Source organism: Nothoprocta perdicaria, unplaced genomic scaffold (assembly GCF_003342845.1).
Source record: "Nothoprocta perdicaria isolate Ctin4 unplaced genomic scaffold, notPer1 scaffold_21, whole genome shotgun sequence".
In the NCBI taxonomy this organism is placed as follows: domain Eukaryota; kingdom Metazoa; phylum Chordata; class Aves; order Tinamiformes; family Tinamidae; genus Nothoprocta; species Nothoprocta perdicaria.
In genome coordinates, this window is record NW_020455316.1 from 4,470,756 (window position 1) to 4,494,649 (window position 23,894).

The 23,894-nt window shown below is 40.6% G+C and overlaps 1 protein-coding gene across 1 annotated transcript in view; it reads left to right on the forward strand.

The window, feature by feature from the left end:
* UBE3D (ubiquitin protein ligase E3D) overlaps positions 1 to 23,894 on the forward strand; it is a 67,254-nt gene that overhangs the window by 36,978 nt on the left and 6,382 nt on the right. The window lies entirely within an intron of this gene.

Genomic DNA, 23,894 nt, shown 5'->3' on the forward strand with positions numbered 1-23,894 from the left:
TTATTTCCAAAAAGAAGAGAGATCTCTGAATGCTGATAAATAGCTTGGAAATAAAGGCTTGTCTTTAAGAGTTGCTTGACTCTCCCTTAAATTACATATTGTAATGGAGACTTTTTTTAGTGGTTGTGTTTTATTTTTTTATTTTTTTCAGTTGTATTTAATTTGGAACAAGTCAGGAGATGTCACTGACTTTTTAAACAGAATATCACTGTTTAAGTTAAATTATGTTTTCAAATAGATATCCTCAAATTTCCAGACTTAAGCCTGAATACCTAGAATCATTCAACTCTATTGAAATGCACTTAAAAAAAACCCGCTTTCTTGTCTTAAAATCTTTAGCTGAACTAAAAATAGRTATTTGGAGTAGTGAAAACTTTCGAGTAATGAGACTAAATGTTCAAGCCACTCTATAACTTGGAGAGAGTGAAGCATTCAGTTTGTCCAGAGGCTTCTGCTGCAAGTTGCTGCTGATGTTCTGACGTTCTTGCCAGTCGCACAAATTCTTCCTCCTAAAATTCCAAATAAAACCACTGWTAATGGTGTAATGCTAAGCCAATCTGTGTGGTTTTTATCATTTTTCTGAACACTTTAGATTTCTACAAACAAAACACACAGACATCTGTAATTCATCCTGATAAAACATAGCAGCTCAGCCTTTTTATGAGACTTTTGTCTCCCACGTAGTTAATAAGTCAGCCAGTTATTGATACAAATCTAAAGCTATTAGATGTTGGACAGAAAAAATATCTAAATCTGTGTTTGTTATTTGCAGCTATATGAGAATTGTCATTGTGGTAGAATTGAGTGCTGTTAAAAGAGTTTATAACAAGAGATCTTAACAATAAGCTGCCTCTATTTGTGCATGCTCCCCATTTGTAATTGAGGGAAGAGAATTATTTRAGTTGTTTTTCACTCACTTCCCTTAGGAATATATTCTTATTGTAGAATTTGGGGGAAGAAACACCATGATCATAAAATCAAATAATTGATTTTAAAAGTCGTACTCTGTTGTCCACCTGCGGGATGTTAGATGTTAGAAAATGAATATATGAAACTGCCCTGTCCGGCGTCCTTTGTATCTTCTGAGCTTGAAAACAGGGGATCTGCATCCAGTGAACTCCTTAGGTAAACAGCAAGTATTGACCACGTCAATGGTTTCAAAGTCAGGATGGCGACTCAAGAGTCTCGCTCGAGTGCGAGACTGCAAAACGGCAAGTTTCAAAGATTGGTTAATACCAGCTCTTCATGCAGTTAAATAATGGGTGCTTCTTATTAAGAAGTGACCATTTCAGTTGCCTAATGTAGGAGGATGTACTTGTTGTCCACTTYGTTGCTAATAATCTGTGGTGAAATCTTGCCCGTGCAGTTTGTGTTAGGTTAAATAGCTGGGGCCACGCATCTTTYATGGTTTCTGCATGGAGCGCGGCTGAGGTTGTGCACTTGGGAGTTCTGAATCTTATCTGGACAGAGATAGGAAGTGATAAATGCCTCTGAGCTCGTGCAGATATGAATCAATAAATTCAAGAAGCTTCTTTACCTCAGAGAACAGAAAATTTCACAGCATTTTCTCCCCCATATCAGAATCTTTATGACTGTACTTGAGTGCTGCTGGATCATGTTAGCTTCACAGCGCAGCTTCTGCAAGAGAACCATTGTCTTAAATGTGAGCAGCACTTGGCCTAGCCCAAGCCCAAGTTGGTTTTCTGAATCCTCATTTGTCTCTTGCCTCTGACTTAGCTCGGTCAAACTCAAAGCTCAGGGGAACCACTGAGCCCTTGGTTTAAAGCAAGTGGAGAAGTGCCTTGCTGGACTGGAGCACTGTGAAGAGTGTTTTCCAGCAGTGACCTGCTCGGATTTTCCTGTCCGCAGAGCAAAGTGGATCATTTGACAATATCCAACTGCTATAATCTTGATTAAGAAAATGATTTCACGGGAAAGATGCTATTCATCGTTTTAAGGTGACTCCTGGTTACTGTGCTTTCAGAGCAACAAGCAAGGCAGAGTTTCACAGGTTTTGACAAGGCAGAGTGCTGAAACCCACATTCACTGTGTGTGAAACGTTCCCACGCTTCTACTCTCCTTACCAGATGGTCTCTATCAGCCAATGTTTGTCCTAGAGGGCAAATGTAGTCCTAGAGGGCAGGAAAAAAGCTACTTATTTGTGTAGCTTGTTTAGATCTAAGTTTTCAAACAAGGAAAGCCATGAGGCAGAAACAAAAACTGCGTGGGCTTTTCACCAGTTCTTTGCAAAGAAATCTTTATCGGGAGGGTTTTTGGTTTTTTTTTCTTGCTTGCTTCTTTGTACTGAAATTCACCCTTTGTACAGCAAATAATAAAATATTTTGTCCTACTTTTTCTCTGTTTTTCTTTTAAAAAGTTGGCAAGATCTGCAGGGAACTTGACAGCCTTATTAAATTATGTTGTTACCTGAGCATAAGATTTGTCTCCATCCAAAATATTGAAGTATATTTTGATTCAAGCAGTGGGTAATTAAAGGCCAGCGAACAAAGACTGTGATACTTTGGGTGTCTTAAAGGATTCAGTAGCAAAAATAGTTGCTTGCTTGTTTGTGGTAGGTCTGCAGTGATATAGAAAATTGTATTGATTTCTTGTTTTAAAATGTGCATTAAAATAATGCTTGTATTTGAAAAGAACCACAGAATTTGCTCTTGTGCCTATCTGTGATGTTTCAAGTGGCAGCAGAAAGATGGGGACTCTGCAGCTGCAGGTGTGATTCAAAGTGCTGCAGGAGTTAAAAGGGAAAGGACTGAAGAAAGTGGCCAGACCTGAGTGCTTTCCTTAAACATTGACTTTTGGACACATAGTATGGGGCTAGATGCTTCCCAGCATGGTCCTTTTTGTGTTTTGTAGAGTATTTAAAGTTACATCATGTAAATACTACCATAGCTGTAGGTGGTTATTTGAATGTTGCAGCTTAACTCTTGAGATGGTATCAGTAAAACTTTAAAACATCCTTTTTTTTTTAGTAGTCAGGGAGACAAAAATGATCTCCCCCCTGTGTTTTTTGAGATTGTGTTTACCTTCCCTCTCTATTATATTGCTGAAGACCCACATCTTTAGCTGGTGTAGATGCATTGGAATATATTTAGGATGTAAAAAGCATACAAAGAAAATGTGCTTAGTTGCTAATCATCTCAGTAATAAACTCTGTTCTGCTTTGTGCTCTAGAAATGCTCTCTGGGAGTCGCTTAACAGACTCCATATCTGTGCTGAAACATAAATTACGTTTATTTTCCAACAGTGTGCTACTGCTTAGTAACATAATATTTGAAATCACTTGTCATTCCGGTTTGACTATGGGAAGATTTTTCCGTGCTTTTGACTGCCCTGGGGCAGCCTGGCCGAGAGGAGCTGCAGAAGACGCTCATAACGTGGCTCCTGGTTGAGCTCAGGGGGCAGCTGCGCAGCACAACTAACGCCTGAGGTTCCCTTCCTTGTTCCCTTCCTTGTTAAACGGTTGGTTCGAGGTAGTTGAAGGACTTTGGCTCTCTGTCTTATTTTGCCTGCACTTGCGTTTCTTTGGGAGGCTTTAGAGAGAGGCAGCTTGGCAAGCTGGTGTCTGGAAATTTGTGGGGACCAAAATGGATGGGACAATCTTGCTGGCTTGTGGCTGCTCCTGTGTTTGCTGGAAAGCTTGSATTTACAGCCCTGACTTCCACCTTCCCACACCTGTTGTCCGTCTCCCATGCTAAGGAGGCCTAGGATGACTGAAGCACTTYGTTTTTATCCTGGAGCAGTGCAAAGAAGTCAGGTGGGAGAGAGGACCTGGTTAATTCAGAGGTTTAGGAGTGTCCTAGCCCCGCTCTCAGCCTCACTTTGTCCCTCTGTTCAGCTCCCTTACACTGTGCAGAAAGCAGGGTTACATATCAGATGCTGGATCCATCTGGCGCTCCTCTCACGTGCACTGGCAGCTCCGTTCTTTGGGAGTGGTTGGCCTTGGCTTTGCCTCTCACGTGCACCACACTGTATAACGCTTGGGAGAGCTTGGAGGGAGCTCCCACTTGAGCAGTCGAGTTCTTGATCCCTGCACTGCCCCGTTGCTATTTGGCAGCGCGGAGCCTGGCCAAACACACCGCTGCTTAAGAGCTTCCAACACAGAGCAGTTAACACGGGGAGATGTTTTAAAGTGACAAGTAATCTCTGCTGTGTTTTGCTAACCTGATCTTGTCTTCCTCTGAGTTCAGGCACAGTGAATGGAATGTCTCCGATATTGAATTTTTATGATGATGTATGAGCATGTTTTCTGCTGTTCAGCATGTTTTCTGCTGGTGCTGTTAGTGTAGGAAATGGGGCATTTTTACTCCTAATATCAGGCCTGTATTCATAAGGCCACAGTGTGTAATAGTAGCTCTCAGAGCTACATAGATAATGGTTTTACTTTTRCAGTTGTCTGAAATTGAAAGAAGGTTGTGTTGCAAGAACTATGGAGCCATTTCAAAAAATAATTTTTTGAAATAGTTCTTTATATTCTTTGTTGTCATTTCCCCTCCCCCAAAAAACCCTTTTCTATAGCACAACCTCTCAAGTTCTCCATCCTTTGAAGTTTTTGCATTTGCAGAAAACTTACTAAAATAGATTTAGAGATATCAAAAAGCARTTTGCTCAGAGGATATAATAATTAGTAAATGCAGTTGTCCCTACAACTTAATGGCTCTAGTGTGCACGTAGCTTGCTGTCAGATTCAAAAGATTTGTGAAAGGCAAAATAAAAAAAAATACTGYTTTCTGTCAGGCATACACTTTGAGCTGAAATGTGTCTTGAGTGGTTTTGCAGTGCTAAGACTTAAAAATAAAAACTGCGAAATTAAGTGAGCTTGCGATATGTTTCAGGAATTGAGGACAACCACAGTGCACCTGTGTCTTCTGCAGGTCTCCTGGAAGCAAGCAGCTGAGTAAAATTTAGAATTTTAGCTCCATTCCTTCTGTTCTCTTATGAGCAGCTGGAGCTGCAGAAGTGACGCAGACCCGGATTCTTGTTATGTCAGACTCCGCGTCTTTGGAAAACTGCGGGAAACAGTTTTACTTGTTCAGAATACTTTGGGACACAATGGTATAACAAATGAAGCTGAGAAGAGGAAAGGAATGGACTTTGAAAAATACATGCCTCTGGATCATTTATCCCAGAAGAAKTTTTTTTGGGAGGGGGGAAGGAGTCCATTATGCAGTAAAATAGTATATTTTAAGCTTTTTTAAAAATTAAGCTGTTAGGTGGTTACTGAGGATCTCACACAAAATGAAACATAGGTTTGGATACGTATGTTCTGTGGTACTCTRTAGACAACAGATGAAATTCTTAGTTTCTTAGGGCTCTTTTTTGACAATTAGCCTTTTTCTTTTCTGAAGTCCCTCCAGAGACTGTTTGTCTCTAAAATTTCTGAATGAGCACTGATGGTAATGTGAAGAAATGACTGCAAGTCCATCGTAGTCTCTGTCGAGATGCAATTTCCCTTAACCTACCAGTTTTGCAAAAGGAAAACTAGAGCAGGGAAACCAAGTATAGTCAGTGTCAATGTCTATCAGCTGTCCCTATTTCCCCTAGYAGTGTTTTCATTAGTGCAGTTTAGGATAAAAGTGCCAGCTCTACTCCTCTTTTTCTTGGCTTTGACCAACTCTGATGGATTGCTAGGATGACACAGGATGGCTTCATTCTGCTCCGCATGCTTTTGTAGTTTATTTAAGAGACGAATCTTTTTCACATGGACATGATCTAAAAAATAAACCCTCTCCAATGTTTATATTTCATTTTCTTTTACATTTGCAAATGTGTGTTATTGTGAAGTTTTAGACAATTTTGATTTCAAATTTGATTTCTAACAATTTTTTCAAAAATACAGAGTAAGTTCCCAAGGCTTTTACAGTATTATTATTATTTATTAAAAATGCACACAAATATTTCATTGATTTTAAGATAAAAGAAGCTGCAATGTATGTATATGGAGTTTGTTTGTGCTTGTTTGCATTTACTAGAAATCATAACAACTCTATTAAAATCCTGCAGAATAAGTAGAAAAGAAGTGATAAAGTGATACTGAGCAAATGCTGACAGAAGCAAGCAATATTAAAAGAATTAGTGTTTCAAAGACTAATGGGAATATTTCTTTGCAGATGATAGAGATTTCTAGGTTCAATTAAGAAATGATGGTCTTGTTTTTTGTTTTTTGTTGCATCTGCTACTTAATTGCCCTTTATTAAGTTGATGTTCATTAGGCAACTCAGGATCTATTATCCTGGGAGGATGTATTACACTGTAAGCTTTCTTTTAAAAGTATCTCTAAAGTGTTCTGTAGTATTTGCTATTTGTGTGAGATACTGAGACTATCCTCTATTTTTTCTCTTTTTTCTTTTTTTTTTTTTTTTCCCCTGTTTTTTAGCTCTCAGGATCTTGAGCTGAAACTGAATTATTTTATTAGTTCAGTGCTCACTGATGGAGGAGAGATAGGGCTTTGGCAGCAGTGGTCCTAAACAGATTCATAACTTGTTATTTCTTTCCACTTCAGTATAGAAGAGCTTCAAGAGGTGGAATATGGGCCTATCCTAAACATGGGCAGTTTTTATTTTTATTTATTTTTAAAGAGCTCTCGGTGAGTAGCAGTGAGCGTGTAGCCTGGAGGCAGTTGCATCCTCTAGAGATGAAGTTGTGCGCTGCTGCAGAGAGAAGACTTGCCCGAGGAAGCACCGCCGCACACGTGCGGCTCCGTCTGCCTGGAATCCAGCAACAAGCACCTGCATGGCTTTCCAAAGAGCTAAATATTTACCTGATTACTCAGAGAAACGACCCAGGAGGTGAAACGTAAGCTCAGCACCTGGCAGTATATTTCACAGCAGTTTTTTTAGAAAACCTGCTCAAATGTCATTCACCGTTTAGACATGAGCATAAGATGGATTGGAGAACTCCAGAACTGATGAGAGTTCTCCATCATGAGGAGATCTATCCTCATGAGGAATGGGGTGCCTGGTTGATACTACTCTTCTGCTTGACTTCTTCTGTTGAGAAGAGTTCTGCCTTTCCAAAGTCATTCTGAAATCTGAGAAAGCTGCTGTTTTTGTAATATCCTAATTATTTAGTACTTGTGGCCTTAACCTGCTGTGAGACACAGACTGAGGGCTGGCACTCCTTATCCACAGGCCCCAAATTCCCAGAGAACAGCACCTGTGATGTTAGGAGAGCGCAATGAGATGACCATGGTGTGTGCACTTGAGCACAGGGGTGCCGTGCARGASGGCTGCTGCACATCAAGAACATCTCTCTCTGTTCGGTAACTGAGCTTGTCACGTTGTGGCTGTGAGAAACTGCCTCTGCTCAGRAGGAATATTTAACTTCTTGCAAAATGAAATAATGCTCCCGTACCACGTGGTCAGTAGGTGATTTATTTCTGTTTTGCACTGCTTTCTCCAAACCTTAATTTCTGTAAATTAGTTTTAGCTCTGTCCAGTTCATAATTAATGGMTTGATTTACATGAGGAGTAAATTGCAATCTGCCAGCCAGCTTTGTGCAGAAATCTGGTATCAGCTGCATGGAGCCAGATAGGCAGTTGTTAATTTGAATATATTACTGTGTCTTAGTGCTGAATATATTACTGTTAGCAATGATCCTATAATGGAAATTTTTCTGCAAAGTTCTATATTATTATGATGTGTGCTTTGTAAAAGGGTATTGTTATGGAAAACTGTAAGAGGCTCTTATCTCCTTTCAGAATCCAGAAGGAAGTTTTGAAGTTACTTATAAAGTCCAGAAAGATCGAAAGATTATAAAGGTTTTATAAATGTGCTTCTTACTGTATTTATGGGTGCTTTAAAAATAGATGGATTCAGCCTTATCAGGGTGCAACTGTAGGCTGAAATAGGTGTGATATTTCACAGATTACAGAAGTTTTGAGGGACCCTGAGAAGAGGATGCTAGTCAACCATAGTATATTGTATTAGCAGATGAGGCAGCTCGCCAGGGCACTCGGAGGAGTTTGAAAATGGAGTGTATTAAAGAGCTGCAAGCAGTAATGATGTCTTCAAGGAGACAAATGGGGAAATATACAGAAGTCTGCAAAGCCAAAGCATAATAATTGAATCCATGACTTGACTATGATAAAGTACATGGTGGATGGAAAGGAAGGGGTTGTTAAGCCTCAGCTGAAAATGAGCCCGGAATGGATCTTTTGGTGAGGAATTCAGTAATGCCTCTAGTGAGAAGCATGGGCTTTGCCTGCTCTCAGAAACAGCAGCCCATCATTCTGTGGCAGTAAAGACAGCGCTGTGCTCTAAATCTGCGTCCTTAAATCATGAACCTGTGAGCTGTGGCTGATGGCTGGTGACAAATGGCAGTGCTTGAAAGCTCTTGCTTGTTAAGGGAGAAAACTTCTAGGTTTGGAGTTGAGGGAAGCTGGGATGGAAGGAAGCTCTGGGGGGTTGTTAGAATTGCTATCTGTCAAGGAGCTGGGAAACACCTGAAGGGAAGTAGAAGAGGAAAGATGGATCAGCTGCCTTTTCAGTAGGAGAAAGCTGCTGTTCCCATCCACCTAGCCCAGCAGAGTTCTGCCAGGCACARAGAGGATACACATTTCCATCCTCGTTAAATTGCTCACTTCTAATTAGCAATAAAAGATCAGTTGTGGGAATGATTTTGTGCTATTGCTGCACCTAAAACAAAACATGGGCACTTTTGAATTGAAGGAATTTGTTCCACACATGGCTGTGTGAAAAAGTATCTCAGTGTATGCTTTTTAATGCTCTCAAAGTAACATTTGGAGTATTTATACAGGAAAAAGAGAAGGGCAAAAAGGCGTTTGGGTATTAACACAGCCCATTGAAGCACAGAGACCATTTAGCGTTCGACGGGAAGCTGTTATGCCTTGAGGAGAAACCTGGCAACCATTGCACAGTGTGTAGAAAAACTTGCAGGAATCTGAAGAGGCCMCAACCAGGTGAGATCCCTGGAGCAGAGCCCTGGGTGGGCGGGATGTGCTCGCTGCATGGGCTCCTGCCAGGCTTTCTGCTGCTTCATTCCTTATCCCCCTCCTAGCTGCTTGGCACGTGAAAGAGGAAGTGATTTTGCCTTATAGTAAACAAATATAAAAGCATGGCTTCCGTAGTATTTCCAACCCAAATTTAAAATACATTTATTTGTAGTCTACATATAGAGAGAGGCTGTTTTAACAGACTGCTTCCCAGGGTCTGTTACCTCTGCGAGCTGTGGCCTTGTGGGTGGATGAAGCCCGTGAGGGAACTGTCTTCCTCCTGTTGTGTATAGTAAATTTGAATTATAAAAGGAAAATAGAAGAGAGTTTTAAGCACCTTGGCTGCGTGAAAGAGTCTTTCCTGTGAACTTTGACAACTGAAAATGTTGTCTCAGTCTTACTGGCTCAGTCCGCCTTACTGGCCGCTCAGTCCCAGTAAGGAGTTCTGCCAGAATACAGGCCTCTCCAAGAACAGGATCCTGAAAATGACTGGACTGTCACATTTTCTGTGTTGTAATGTTAAGTTATGCTTATTTTCAGTGACTGCTAACACTAACATTGAGTCTAGGCCTTCTTATATATAACTSTTTGTCTGAACAATTCAGTTTGTGATGGTCATTCTTGCTTGCGGTATTTTGGTCTTTGACACATTTTCTTTCMCTTTTCTTCCAAATTTAGATGCCCTATATAATAATAGCTTAAAATAGAAGATTATTGTTTTATAGTCTGGGAGTGACTAGCTAAAAAAAATTGTTTTCCTTTGATTCCCAGCAAGCCTGCTGCTTACTCTCAATTTGATRCTTTCATACAACATGAGTCCATTCATCAGCTGCCAGCTCTTCAGGACTTGTTAAACTCTCTAGGACTTTCGTGTTTTCCTCTTTGTGGCATTCCTAGGCTTTCTGCAGTGCTGTTTTTTCTTTTATGTGGCTTTCTCATTCTTATTACATACCATATTAGTTTACTTTCCTTAAAGATTCCCATTGAGACTTAGGAGAGAGTTCATGATCAGTGGCCCYTTGGGTGGCAGTGGGGTCCTGGGTTGGCACAACATTATGAGCAGGCAGCCTTCTAGTTCACTTATCCCTCTTGGCTCTTGGAAACTCTCTTTTGTTAGTTGTGGTTGTCTGATTGTATTTRTATTTTATTATCGTATATGTTGTATTGGATTTGCCCCATTTCAGGTAGGTAGAAAAACTGGGTCTGAGGGGGRAGCAGCTGAGCCCTCTCTCTCCTTTGTAACAATGTAGAATCAACTCTGGTTTTTCTTACTAAGAAAAAAAACCTGTGAGATCTGCTGAGCACACAAAAAACTTCCTCCAGGTTACATTCTCTGCTTCCACAGAAAGGAAATGCATTTTCAGCTGTATTTTTATAGAGCAGTAGCTAGTGACTATTTAAATTAATCAAAAGTGTCTATTCCCCATGGGTATCCTGGGGATATGTTCCATTAGTGACTCCTTTTGCTATTTTAAGGTGACGTGTAGAATGTGACTAAATATCGCCCATGGAAGCCTTTGTGTTCTGCTCTGTTAGGTTTTTACTCTCCTTCCCTACTTCTATTTTCCCCCCATTCTGTCCTTCTCAGCTAGTGCTCTTCCTAAAACCTGGACTTAAACCAGTGAGTAAATTAAGATCTTTTTTTTTCCCAGTTTGAGGGGCTTGACCTAGCATTCGTGAACAAGAAATACAACAGAAAAAAAAAAAGTTCATATCACATCCCACATGGCTAATGAGGTATTAGAGGTTGAAATTTGATGATATAAGTAAATAGGGATTTTAGATTTTTTTTCTTAATTGCTGTGGCTTTTGAAGAACTAGAAATGAGAACTGGACCTGGAAAAATAGTGCTCTTGTAACAACAGTCTTCATTTTTGTGTGAGGGGACTGAGAGGAGAGACCGTCTCTTGAGGGCACTGGGGTCATTGTGCTGTATCCACAGCTCCAAAAGGAGGTGGAAAGCTCTGATCCCACCTGGAAGTCACTGTGCTGCTGTCATGTAGTTCATATGAACTGCCTGAAATGAGATCTATTTGCATATGCTTAAAGGTAGCTTAGAGCTGAAGAAAAAGCTGCTGAATTAACTAGTCTTTTCATAGGCAACCTCTCCTATGGAGGCAAAGCATACATTTTGAGAGAGCAATGCAGAAGTCCAGTTTGGCTCCTTTACAACAGCACTGATGCTGCTTTATCAAAATACAAAAGCTAGCACCTGGAAATGTGCTAGGATTATATTCCATTCCCAATCTGTGTTGGATCTGTGTTGGATGGTTAATTTGAAAAATAGTTGAGTGCCTAATGAAATCTTTGAAAATAATTTCTTGAATTGCACTTCTTTGGGGGGCAAAAACATCACCTAAAASAAACTGTAAGTCCCAAGAATTTCATGTGTTGTCTTAGTTTCACATACTGCTGTGTTCTTGCAAAACTAACTTGTCTTTGATTCCTTTTAGACAGTTAAATAAGATGTGCTGGTATTTCAGATCACACAGCGCTCTCATTTAAGTGAACAACTATTGAGAGGTTTTGATAATCAGGTAACATGTTTAGGGGATCCACCTGAAGATTTATGAGCCTTTTCCCAGCTTGAAAGCTTAAAAATGCAAGAGATGATTCCCCTTGCCCCAGCAGTTTCAGCTTTTCTCTAATTAGTTTGTGCCATAGCACAGAAATRCACCTGAAGAATTTGTGATGACAGCTCAACATTTTAGGCAAGGACCTGTTGAAGTTAATGTCAGAACTCCTTGGCTTCAGTGAGGCAGAACTAGATTGCAAATGAATAAAGCAGCCAGCTGGATATATTATAGAAAAATAATTATTGCAGCTTCTCTGAAAGTCCTTCATTAACACTGCTGGATGTGAACTTTGCGAGTGAATGCTTGGAGCTGGGCTCTGATAGCTCTTTGTGAGACAAGTGGATTAATAACTGATTGCTGGTTCACACATAAGGTTTTTCCTTTTTTTTTTATCTGCAAACACTTCAAACAGTGTAAGTGATTTAAAGGTTTCACTCTGCTAGGAGAGGAAAATAAAAATGGTGTTTATAGTACAGTACTTGCTACCACTCTGCAGTTATTGATATGATGTAATATTTTACACTTGGGTAAGTATAGATTTTGAATAGAAGAATTTAATTAACCCTGAATAAATATYCCTCATAAGGGGAAAATTCTCTAGTTCTGTTTCATTAATGCTGCATGCCTCTAGCAGTTAACTAATTTAATTTCACTCCTGGTGTTCAAGGTCTGGGCTCTTCTGTCTTTCTGTCTTTCAGTCTGTCTTTTCCACAGGGTTTGTTTAGGTTTATCATTGGGAAGAGAAGTTGAGCCAGAGGAGAGAGAGAAGAAAAGAGAGAAGGGGAGAGAGAAAAAGATAGGTACAAAATGTTTTTTCCTGTATTTGGACTTGGCTTTGTAATACACAGTGAACATAAATAAAACTCTGTGTAAAGTATAATGTAGGAAAAAAGTTTTTGGAATGGCTTCTGAGACTGAAAGGCTAACAGCCTGCTTTGAGAAAGTCAATTAAAAGGAGATGAATGGTCTTTGTAATGTGACTGATCCCAACTACTTTAATACTTTTAAAGTAATCCCTGCGCATACAAGCAACCCCGCTCATTTCATTTTACCTACTTAAATGTAGGGATTTGGGAGATCAGTGTATAATTAGTCTTTTTGAGTTRATGTGTTTATGCAGTACAACAGGATTTATAGCGAGCTCAGGCTAAAAATGAGTGAAGGGTGACAAATGCTCAGTGAAGGAAGAATATCCATCCAAAGAATATCCACTCACGTCAACCAAAAAGGCTTCTGGTCTGGTTTTGCTGAGGCAGAAGTTTTAGTAGTCTCTAAGTGCAAAATTAATGTACATCTGGTTTGGAGACAGCCCTTGAGTATTACTTTGCTGCAATACTCCTAGTACAGAAGGGTGTTGTAGAAGCAACCCAAAACTTGAGGCATGCGAGGCCCCTCTTCACTGCAGAAGTTGTTTGTGGCACTGTTCAGATATTAGGGCTTTTTTTAAAATGTCTGTTGCTTGCCCTCAAAATAAGGGTAGCCAGCCTCATTTAACTCACAGAGCCCTGAGTAGCTCCATTAAGGACTGAGATGTTCAGATGCTGTGTTAATAGGCCATTTCAATACCAAAGTTAAAAAAAAAAAAAAAAAAAAAANNAAAAAAACAGAAAAAAAATCAAAAGAATTTGCATTTATCTATATACCCAAATGCATAGAAATGCATGGATACACACAGACATTTTGAAAGCATAATCGATGCCAGACACCAACAGAACAGATGCCTGGGCAATATTGAAAGGCCTTATACTGCCARTGACTATAGTTAAATTACACCTCAGAGTAATGCACCACTTGCTGGGATTTAGAGTAGTAATCTTGGATGTGAACCCAAGTGCATTGACAGTACAGACAGGTTTTCCAAGAGGTGCAGTTTATTTGCCTTGTCATGGAATACACCAACTGAAGAACCAGGTGATGTCCTCCCTTTATGTTTTGCTTTGCCTTCTATGCACTAACAATATGTATAATTTTTGTACCCTGGGAAATGTTCTCTCAGTGACTGTGCCTACCTGTAACTGATAGACAAAATTTAAAAAGGTCCTGACATTCAAACTGGATGTTTGTGAACTAATGAATGTGGCAAATCCAAGAGGGTGATTATTTTTAACATGAAGTGTGAGAATTATTTTTTTCTTTTCACTAATCCAGTGCAGTTGAACTAAAAATTTTCATGCAGAATTTTAAAGTAGTTCTTGTTCTTTGATACTTGATAAAATTTTAAGCAACTTTCAGTTATTTCTTTCTGACTGTTTTAATTCTTTCTAGTGGCGTTAACTTTGGGTCCTTTCTAGCTACATTCTTGATGATCCTCTCTCTCTGCTTGATATACCCTCTTTATATACACTCTTTTTTTGCTCTCTGAATTTTATGTGCTCCATTTGTTGATTTGCATAGTGCAGGTAAATTGGATTTTAATAGCATTTTTAGTGGCCTTGCTCTAAGGAAGGAGTTCTAAACAGTGTTTTAGTGCAGACTAATATGCTAAAATAATTGTCCTTCAATAGTCTGTACTGATACCTCAAGGGAGTTATGACTCCAATGTATAATTTGTTTATTTATACTTGTCCTTGATGGTAGAATTGGATATACATATATATATATATATATAAAAAAGGGAGAATAGAAAGAAAAGATGGARAATTGATTATACTTGAGGTCATTAATGTTTTTGAAAAGGAAAATAGAAAGTGASCAAGAATATCCTATTGTTAAAAGAAATCATGCTAGCTTTGTTTTTCAGTGATTAGATTTTCTTATCAGTGCTGGACGTTGTCTCCTCATAGTAAAATCTAATTGTTATTTGCACATAAAAGTGGAAAGAATTCAATGGCTAGAAAAAAAATAAAAGGGAGGAGGGGAAGAAATTTTAAAAGAATAATATGAGCTTTAAGGAACTATGAGCCAAAAAAACATATTCGTCCTATATGTAATGTAAAGAAAAGAAGTTATGAGGAAGGAGGAGAAGACAAGTTGTCCAAAGATTCAAGGTAATGTTTAACTTAGAAGTATTCCTGTCTATTCCTTGCCAAAGTATCTTTCAAGAGAGTGACAAAAATTGATGCATCAAAGGAAGCTTAGGGAGCTACCTGAAGAGTGAAAGTGAAATTTGCAGTGTATCTTAGGGGAAAAAAAAAACCCTAAAACATGACTGAAAATGGAGAAATTATGCTTTGAGGGTTTTACAAAACCCCTAGAACTTTTTTTATTTTTTCTTGAAGGATGTCTAATGACCTTTTTTTTTTTAATGTGTTTCACTTTAAAAATGAATGCGAGAGATATATCCAGAATAATGCTGTACTGACCTGCTGCCTGTGCCTCTGTGAGAACCTGGAGGGAGCCACCTCTTGTCTCACTTGGTTCTCATGCTCTCCTAAAATAACTCGCTGTCGTGGTGCTGTTACTGTGATTAACCATGAAAATAGGGTGCCTGGGGACCTGAAAAGAGCATCTCCGTGCTCCCGGTATAACGTTGACTGTGCCTGCAATATCTGGTGAATGTTGGATTGGGTCTCTTAAGTATGGGTGAAACTGGAACTACAAATATTCCTCATAAATACATCAAGACTTTTTGCTGCTGCTATAATGTAGATACTAATAATACTTAGGGACTTAGGATTTTCTGCATCCTAAGGCAATAGTCTCTCTATAATCCCAATATTTAATTCTGCTGAGACAAGCAGTCCCTAACTATCCTGTGTGTGTGTGTGTGTGTGTGTGTGTGTAAGCCTGTGTATGTGCATTTGTGTCTTACTGGCACAAGTGCTTTAACATCTGCTTTGTTTTGAAATGGGTCTCATTCCGAGCAGTTAGCCGAGTGCTGCCAAAGCCCACGTGTGAACTGTGCTTTGCTGTGATAAATGAGAAACCACTTGTCTCCAAATCCATTTGTTTTTGCTTGAATTCCTTTGCAGAAGGTGATGGGTGACCTACTTTGGTGGGGATGAAGAATGGCTTTGCTGTTCCTCAGCGGCGTTATGGGTCTTGTAAACTGTTGCACAGTCTCTTGGAGTAGGTGGCATTATTAGGATGGGTATTAATTATTTGGAGGCAGCTGATGCATCACCTCAGCATCRTCTATATTTGTCTCCTGAATGTTCCTCGTCTCTTGCTAATTATAGGTGGTCTTGAGGGAACCGGCTTTCCAAGCTAAATAGACTAGTATTAACACGCAGGGTATTTTTGAAGCGTGCTCAAGTGAGGCACGAGACAGTTGACTATGGCCTGTGTGTATGTTAATATCCCCACATTTTTCCATAGTTCTGGAATGGGCAAGTGCTAATGCTGCTCTCCCTGCTTGTCCCGGAGGAGCAGCTCCCCAAAAGTCCTCACCCTGAAAGCCTGTAAATCTCTCTCCTCTGTTTCCAGGTTTGTTGAGYAGACGGGTTATTTTGTTTCTGCTTTAAGGCACCTTAGATCTTTCTGTTCCTTTACTGCTCATTAATAACTTTCCTCTGTTCTTTGTTACATTTTTTTTAAACAAATTTAAACTCTTCAGCAGCTTTTGCTATTATTGTATCATCAGTCATCTGAAACCAAAAAGAGAAAGAGCATGTGTTTCTCTTCTGGTTGTCTACTTTACGGAATTTGCTTATCTAAAAATCTTTTTCCTTTCTGTCTCTTCTCTTCCACTTCCCCTCTGCACCCCCCTCCCTCAAAATCAGTAACATGAGAGGCCTAGTCTGAGCGTAGGATTAAGAGCCAGGAAATCCTGACTCTTTCCATGACTCACTGTGTGTCCTTGGGCAATCTGTTGTTRTTATAGACAAAAGTTGTGCATAGCACTTGGCTGAAAAATTAGAAGTGTGGTTCTTGATCCAAGGAGATTTGTTTTCTAATTTAAATCAAGGCATGGCAAAAGTTGGACAGGAAGAAGAGGGTACAAGACAAATCCTGGTGGAGTAGTTGGCTTGTGAACAACATAATTTGTCTATGAAGGGAGATGTGCATTACTGACAATTTCTTTTTTATTTACAGTGCGATAGAGACCTCAAATAACTGTTCTGGTAAATGTTGGACATGCAGCTCAGTTTCAGAGCTTTCTTATTGGAAATAGTAAGACAAATAAGAGTTATAGCACAATAGAGTGTGGTCGCTGTGTAGGTGAGCTTGTGCTCAACTTGATAAACCCAAACGAATGTTTTCTTGGAGGATTTTTTTTTTGGGGGGGGGGGGGGGGGGGAAGGGGCGCTATGGATTTGGTGTTATTGAATAAATGTATGCAAATGCCTGTAGTCTTACATTGCACATCTTGAAGTACGTGAACCCTTCCTCACAGTTCAGAAGAACTTATGGAGATCTTTGGAGAGCGCAAATGCTGGGGAGTGTTCCAGGCAGGCAGCATTGCTACCTAGAGCAGTCATTTACATTCAGCATCAAACCATTTCATCTGGTTTAGTGTAGTCCTCCCATCTCCCGGCCTCTTGCTTGTGTCGTACTGTCCCTTCTCTCTTCCTTCTTGTGCATGAGCCAGGTTGCTGTGCGGCTGTGCCAGTAGAGCAAGGGAGGAAGCTTGCAAAAGGCTTAAATAGCCTTTTTAAGCCTTTAAGCTGGAATAGCATTCCAGAGTATTCTTCTTTGTGGGACCACGTGCATCAGCACAGGCTGCTGTGGTATCCCTAGTGTTTGACGTTTCCTTTAGGTGAGGTATCACAGATCGGCTGAGGTTGGAAGGGACTTCTGGAGTTCACCTAGTCCCATCCACCTTGCTCAAGGAGGGTCACCTGGAGCACGTTGCCCTGAATCCTGTATAGAGGCTGTCTGGTGCCAGAGCCCTGGAAGAAACTACCTAGGGAGGTTGTGGAGTCTCCTTCTCTGGAGATCTTCCAAACCCGCCTGGATGCCTCCCTGTGCCCCGTGCTCTGGGTGTGCCTGCTGRAGCAGGGGGTTGAACTAGATGATCTAGAAGCCCCTTCCAACCTCAATTTGTCTGTCACTCTGTGCGTGTCTCCAGAGGCTGAGACTCCGGTCTCTCTGGGCAGCACCTCCTAGTGCTCAGGCACTCAGGGCAAAGTAGTTTTTCCTCATGTTCAGACCGAACTTCCCATGTGCCAGTTTGTGCCCGTTGCCTCTTGTCCTGTCATGGTGCATGACTGAAAAGAGTCTGGCACCTTCCTCTTGACAGCCTCCCTTCAGGTACTTACATACATGGACAATGTTCCTTATATCACCTTAGTAGCCCTTTGCTACACTGGGTGTCCAGAGCTTGGAGTGGGGACTTCTGGTTTTAAATTATAAAATGCCTACCCTTTTATATTTTTTTCTAAGCTTCCTTTCTTCCTTTTTGATAGCAGGGTTTATTGAAAAGTAGGATGTCATGGTTCTCAGACTCAGAATCTTCTCATCCATGCCAGGGTATGTTTAGAAAGCCAAGGAGCATTAACATTACCCCTATTGTTGCATTGTTAGGCTGCCACATGAACCTGATGAGAAGACTTCTTCAGAAAGTAGTCTGGCATGTCCCCCTGCTCTGGGCTTTCTGCTCTCAGGTACTTCTCTGAGATTTTACTCCACAGTAAAATGCTTGTCTCAGCTTTTATTCCAGAGATTTGCAATATGCAGTGTGTGGCTAGCAGCTAGGCCCGTGCAGAACTGTACTCCGTGTCAGCAAGTTTGGTCCCCTAGGATTGCAGATAACACGTCAGGTGTTGTAAATAAAACAAGCTCCATCTTAAAATCTCTCAGGTTCCTCGCTTTGATCCCTTCTTCTGGAAGGCCACTCCAAATTCCTCCAATGGCTTCAGAAAGGCTGCTCAGTTCTGATGCATTCATCAAAACTCTCTGATTCTGTCGCGGTAGCGAGTAAGTATTTGCAGTTGTGCGATGCCTGGCAGGCACTTAGGAATGTAAATTCCTGGCCTGGCAGCCATTTAGGAATGTAAATTGGAGTCCCTTAAGCACTTCCCCGCCTCAATAGTTGATTCCTATGGACAATTGAGGTAAATGGAGCTGTTCAGAGCTGTTCCAATCTATTTGCAACATCAATGATTCAATGTCAAGTTCAGCTTTTGAATAATTGTGTTATTGTTGCTGAAATCATTTGAATCTAAAGGACGTGTGAATTTATCTCAGGTTGAAGTTATTTTTTCTTTTTTTTCTCCCTCTCCAAAGAGAAAATGCACACAGTCTGTCATTTTAAGACCTTCCTCACTGTCTTGCTAATATAATAGACTTGTTCTCTCATGGGTAACTACTAACAAAAAGTACTGAAGAAAGATGCACCTTAAATGTACTGAAGTCAAAGATAATTAGTTAAACCTGCTTAAAATGCAAAAGACATTTAATGCCAGTGACAATACCTCTAGCATCTAGAAATGTTATTGCCAGGTTCTTCAATCAGTTGTTCCGCAGGCTGTAGGAAAGCTTTTAATAGTGAAAGGCACAGGGGACTTTAATGTGGTAGATTCTTCTGATACTCTCAATCAAAGCTCTGATTTGAGAGTCAAGAAGCCCACGGGTTCCCATTCCATCAGTTAAGTTGCATTTGCTATATATGTTATACTTCTCTTACAAGAAATAGTTATGGGACTTGGCAATAAAGAAAACAATAATAAACACCATAAGCCTGCAACATCTTCAAACCATAAGTCTTTGCTTTTAAAAATTGTTGCTTAATCTGCCTTTACTACTGGATTATTAGTGCATCTTAATTAGAACAGATTGAATGTGTGGGATTCAGGTTTGAGTGTAATCTGCTGTTTGAAACACTTGAAAGCTTTTATTTTTAATGATTTTACTCTTAGTCATTGTTGAGRGAAAGTACTCTAAAGATGATGAATATTATATTTTATTATGAAGCCTCAATGTCAATTAACTTCTCAATTTGCTAAGAAAACGTCTGGAAAACAGAGTTTGATCCTTGAAATGGATGGTTTCAGTCTTTCTTGTGACTTGCAGGAGGAGTGTGCTAGGTCCCTTCTAGAGAGGGAAATCATTTTGATGCACAGTTGGCTGTAGAGAGTCTTAATGGCCAGAAACCCACACTGTAAAAATACCTGATATAATTTAGGAGCCTAAATGTCACTGGCAGTGGCCTTAAAATCCTCCTAAATTGTTTGAGGTTGTGCAAATATATTATTACCAGCCATCTATGAACAGTGAAGTTGCTTGGTGGTAGTCTGTCCTTTTCACCTTGGACCAGACTTTCTCTTTGTATGAGCTGATCACCGTGGGCACAGACATTTTCCTGAGCATCCCTCAGCTAATTGACAAATGATTTTGTGCTTTCTTTTGGGTCTCTTTCGGTATTTCACAGGGTAAAAATAAATGCCATATTTAAATTATTTTTACCTTCCTCCTCACAGTTAGTGCTTTTATTGCTGCCATATCATCTTCCAAACACCTGCTCCCATCTTAGCTCTATCCTAATCTCTTGCCAAAAGCTGAACTCTAGCTCTACTCTGAATGCAGCAGTCCCAATAAGATGTTTAAACTAAAATAGTGCTTGATGCTCATATACCCCTTTCTATGCACCAACTAATGAGTCCTCATACCTCTGCAGGGAGGTGCATGTTCTCACTGCTGTTTTATCTGCCAGGAAGCAAAGGGAGAATTTAAGCAGTTGTTTTTTTTCCAAACTTTCTTCTTCCAGAAAGTCTTCAAAAGATAAGCCAAGGAAGGCACCTACTCACACTGTCTGATATCAGAGGGCTTCCTAGCCCTTTTCTCCTTTAATCTGCTCCACCTTTTGACTCAGAGTAGATTTGCTATGCACCTTATACATTCCTTGTAAATATGAATTCCTGACAAAACACCTCCTAGTAGTAATAATAATAACATATTTATATTCATCCTTGCATTTTTTTTTCTGCTAATGCACTTGTTCAGGGTCGTGCTGCTTCTCTCCCCTCCCTGCTTCTTTGGGTATTTCAGATAGGGTTTCAAGCAGCATTTGGTTTTGGTACAGCCAGAAACAGACGCGCCCCTTCTCCTGCTGTGGCAGCCCTGTGTATGGGATCAGCAGTTTCATCCAGGCACGTGCATGTAGCATTTGCTGAGGGATATCCTCACAAACTGCATTTGCCTCTGTGTACTTCATCATTGCTAAGGCAAAAACACTGCAGGAGAGAAAGATAATCGACCATTATTTTGCTTTTGTGTTTTAGTTACAAAAGAAACCCATTTTGAAGACTCAACCAGAAACACACTGGAACACCTTTCAACCAGATGTCGGTCATTGCTTGTTTCTTTGCTGCCTCTTTGTTTTTAAAGCCCTTTATCACAACAATTTTAATAAGAACTTTTCCTCAGGAGCAGCTTCAAGACTGAGCAGATGATCCCTGGTGCTAACCTGTTGCCTCGTGTTGCATTATCTGCCCTCTGGGTTTTCTGCAGCATCTTGGTAAGAGAAGAGAAGGTTCCTGCCAATGCCTCATGCGGACAGTTCTTTAACAGGTTGCTGCGGTTGGATGAAGAGAGTCAGGAAGATTTTCATTAAATTAAAATACAAAAGTGCATTGACCTGCAGCATTAATATCTAATGCCTCTGCTGTCTTGCTGGTGCTGTGTCTTGCAGATGACTGTACTGCAAATATTCTGAGGGCTTTGGAGAGCMTGAGGAAACCCAGATTAGATCGATACTTGCGTGGTGCCTTGATAATGCACTGTAACACTCACATATCTGCAGTATTTAGTGTGAATCATTGTCTACACTCATCTGCTACACTCCAGCAGAGATCCTGCTTTCTCTTCATTCATTGCTGTGTTTCCAGTTCAGTTCCTTGCTCTCCTCAGCATTCTGCTTTACTACTTGTAAATTCAAAGTGATCTTAGCTTGCTCTTCTTCTCTTACTGGGGACAGGATGGGGATAAGGGGATGGCACAGGGAGAAAAAGACCAAAAAAGAAGGCGCTGAATCAAAAGGTGTCAGAAAGGAAGCACCAGCAAGAAACAAGCAGCTTCAGCCAGAGCCTGAAYGTGATTCTGTCTTGCAGATCTTACCTGCCAGAACTGGCTGCAAATAATTAAGGGTTGTTTTGTTGTATGTCTGTGCTGCCTATTTCCCCAAGGAAACATATGGTCAGGTCTGCAGGGGACTGAGTTTGCTACTGAAGTAAGTACTGTAATAGAGTATATGAGCCACAGCAGAGGTTGGAGGTAGATCCTGACTGAAGGAGCATTAATTGTGTGGGTCTAAAGGAGAGGACTAGACTGATGTGAAGAGAAAAACAGTATGGCTGGGGGGTAGAAATAGGAAGTTTGAGAGGAGAAAGGGAAAACCTGAGCTGAGCGAGAGAATAACAGAGCAAATGTTAGTTTATGGTGAAAKATTTGAGCAGGAAAAAGATGACTCTTTAAGTTACCTGCTTCGAGTGCTGCCCTTGAAAGTCACCTTCTTCTTTTAAAAGGTTTGTTACAATACTTCAGACCTGAAAGGGAGAGGAAGGAAGGAGAAAAGGCAGCCTAGACCCCAGCTGAGCCTTGTGTTGTGTAAGAAAGAACTTAAACTGATGCCTCTTATTGAGACRTAGTGGGATTGGAGTACAGTAACAGGGTGTTTTGTTACGTATAAAYGTGTGTATGAATTGCAGAGAATAGCATCAAGTGGCATCTACTTTAGAGTAATAACCACATATATGAACAGGACAGCAMACATCCCTGCAAATGTACATTTTTGTCAGGAAATAAATTCAAATGTGCTGATTTCTTCTGGTCTCCCACCTTTTGTGCACTGTACCCCATCAGCTGGGTACCTTTCAGAGAGGGGATTTGATGGGGGATTCTCTTTTTAAGATTTCCATGTGATTAAGCTACTTATTTTGACTTTTGAAAAGGCATCGAGCCAATGCCGTGTTCCTCACCCATGTGACAGAATATACAGTTTTTAGAGCTTACAAATCACAAGTATTGGTTTATGTTTTACAAGCTGTACTTTTAACTGATGCCTTTGAAGCCAAAATAATGTTAGTAGATTCACAGTCTAGCAATACTAACATACCAACCAAGAAAAAAAACTCAAATTATATGGACTATCTATCATGAAAAGTGCTTTTTTTGCCCTGGTAATATAGAAATTGCTTTTTTGGCCTGTGTTTAGTCCCTTGCAAAGTAGGTATGAGTAACTTAGTCCACAATCGCTGGAACACGTCCCTGAATCCCTTTAGGTTTTTCTTTTAAAAATAAGACTGTGTTCAGTGCCTTCTTCAGGACAAGGTTTTTCTTCTTTTCCCCATGGCTTAAATCCCGTCAAGGCTCTGGTTTCTGGCTACTAAAGCAGTGGGGCACCAGCCTCTCCGCCTTTCAGGGGGAGATAAGGCTGCGCTTTGGTATCGATGGCACTGGTCACTGGAAACAGATTCTCAAGAGCGCAAAGAAATCAGGTTGTCTTGGAACTGCTAAAAACGCAGCAGAGCCTTAGATCGAAACCACTTTTGGGGCAGGGGCCCGGAGCGAATCYGGCGCTGGGACCTGGCGGCAGCTTCTGCGCTGGGCGCCCAGCGCGGCCTGCGCACGTTCACCCAGCGCCTCGGCGGGCCTCCGGGAGCAGGAGCGGCGTCTCCCACACACGTGTGCTCATCTGCAGCCGCGCAAACCACTTCTGCTGGGCTTGCCTGGTTAGCTGGAAGTGAAGTTTGGCACCGTCATTACAAGAATAGAACCCCAGACCCMTCCTTGACTTAACAAATCCCAAATTCTGTGAGTTTCATATCACAGTGGATTCAGGTCAGTAATTGCTGTGCAACATGGGTACCGCTTGCCATCCTGCACTGTGGTTTGTATTCAAGCCACAGAGAGAAACTGTATTTCAGTCTAACAAAGATAAATAATGGTGTTTCTCTGTCTGCGTGATGTGTACCATGAGAAATAATGTCTGCAGTGGAAAACATAAACTCATATCGGCAAATGAGTAAGCAAAGGCAAAAGAAAATAAAACCATGAAGTTTAGGGCTTCTCCAACTCAATCTGTCCCAAAATCTTTCTTCTTCTACATCAGGAACTCCTTAATGTAACAAGACACGTAGTTGTCTTCATAACAATCAAAACTGTCCAGAGATTGGTTTTCTGCTGTCCTTGCAGCTGCTTATTGCCTTGTCCTGCTCAAGTTTGGGCAAGCTGCCTCATGTGACTGTTGGGTTAGCAAAAAGGTGGCCTGCAGGGCAAGGGCAGCCTGGGCCTTCATCGGGCTCTCTTACTGTTGCTCATTTGCCTGGGGCACCTTTCAAGCCCTGCTTCATTTTTATGAGAAATTAAAACTTTCAGGAGCAATTAGGTGAAGTAATGCATGCTGATTTATAGTCCGGATTATTTTATAAATCCTGAAGGGGCATCATCAGTTTGAAATCATATTTAAAATATAAATCCTTGCCTTAGTTACAGTTATTTCCACTGACAATTAATTAAATTTTATTCCCTT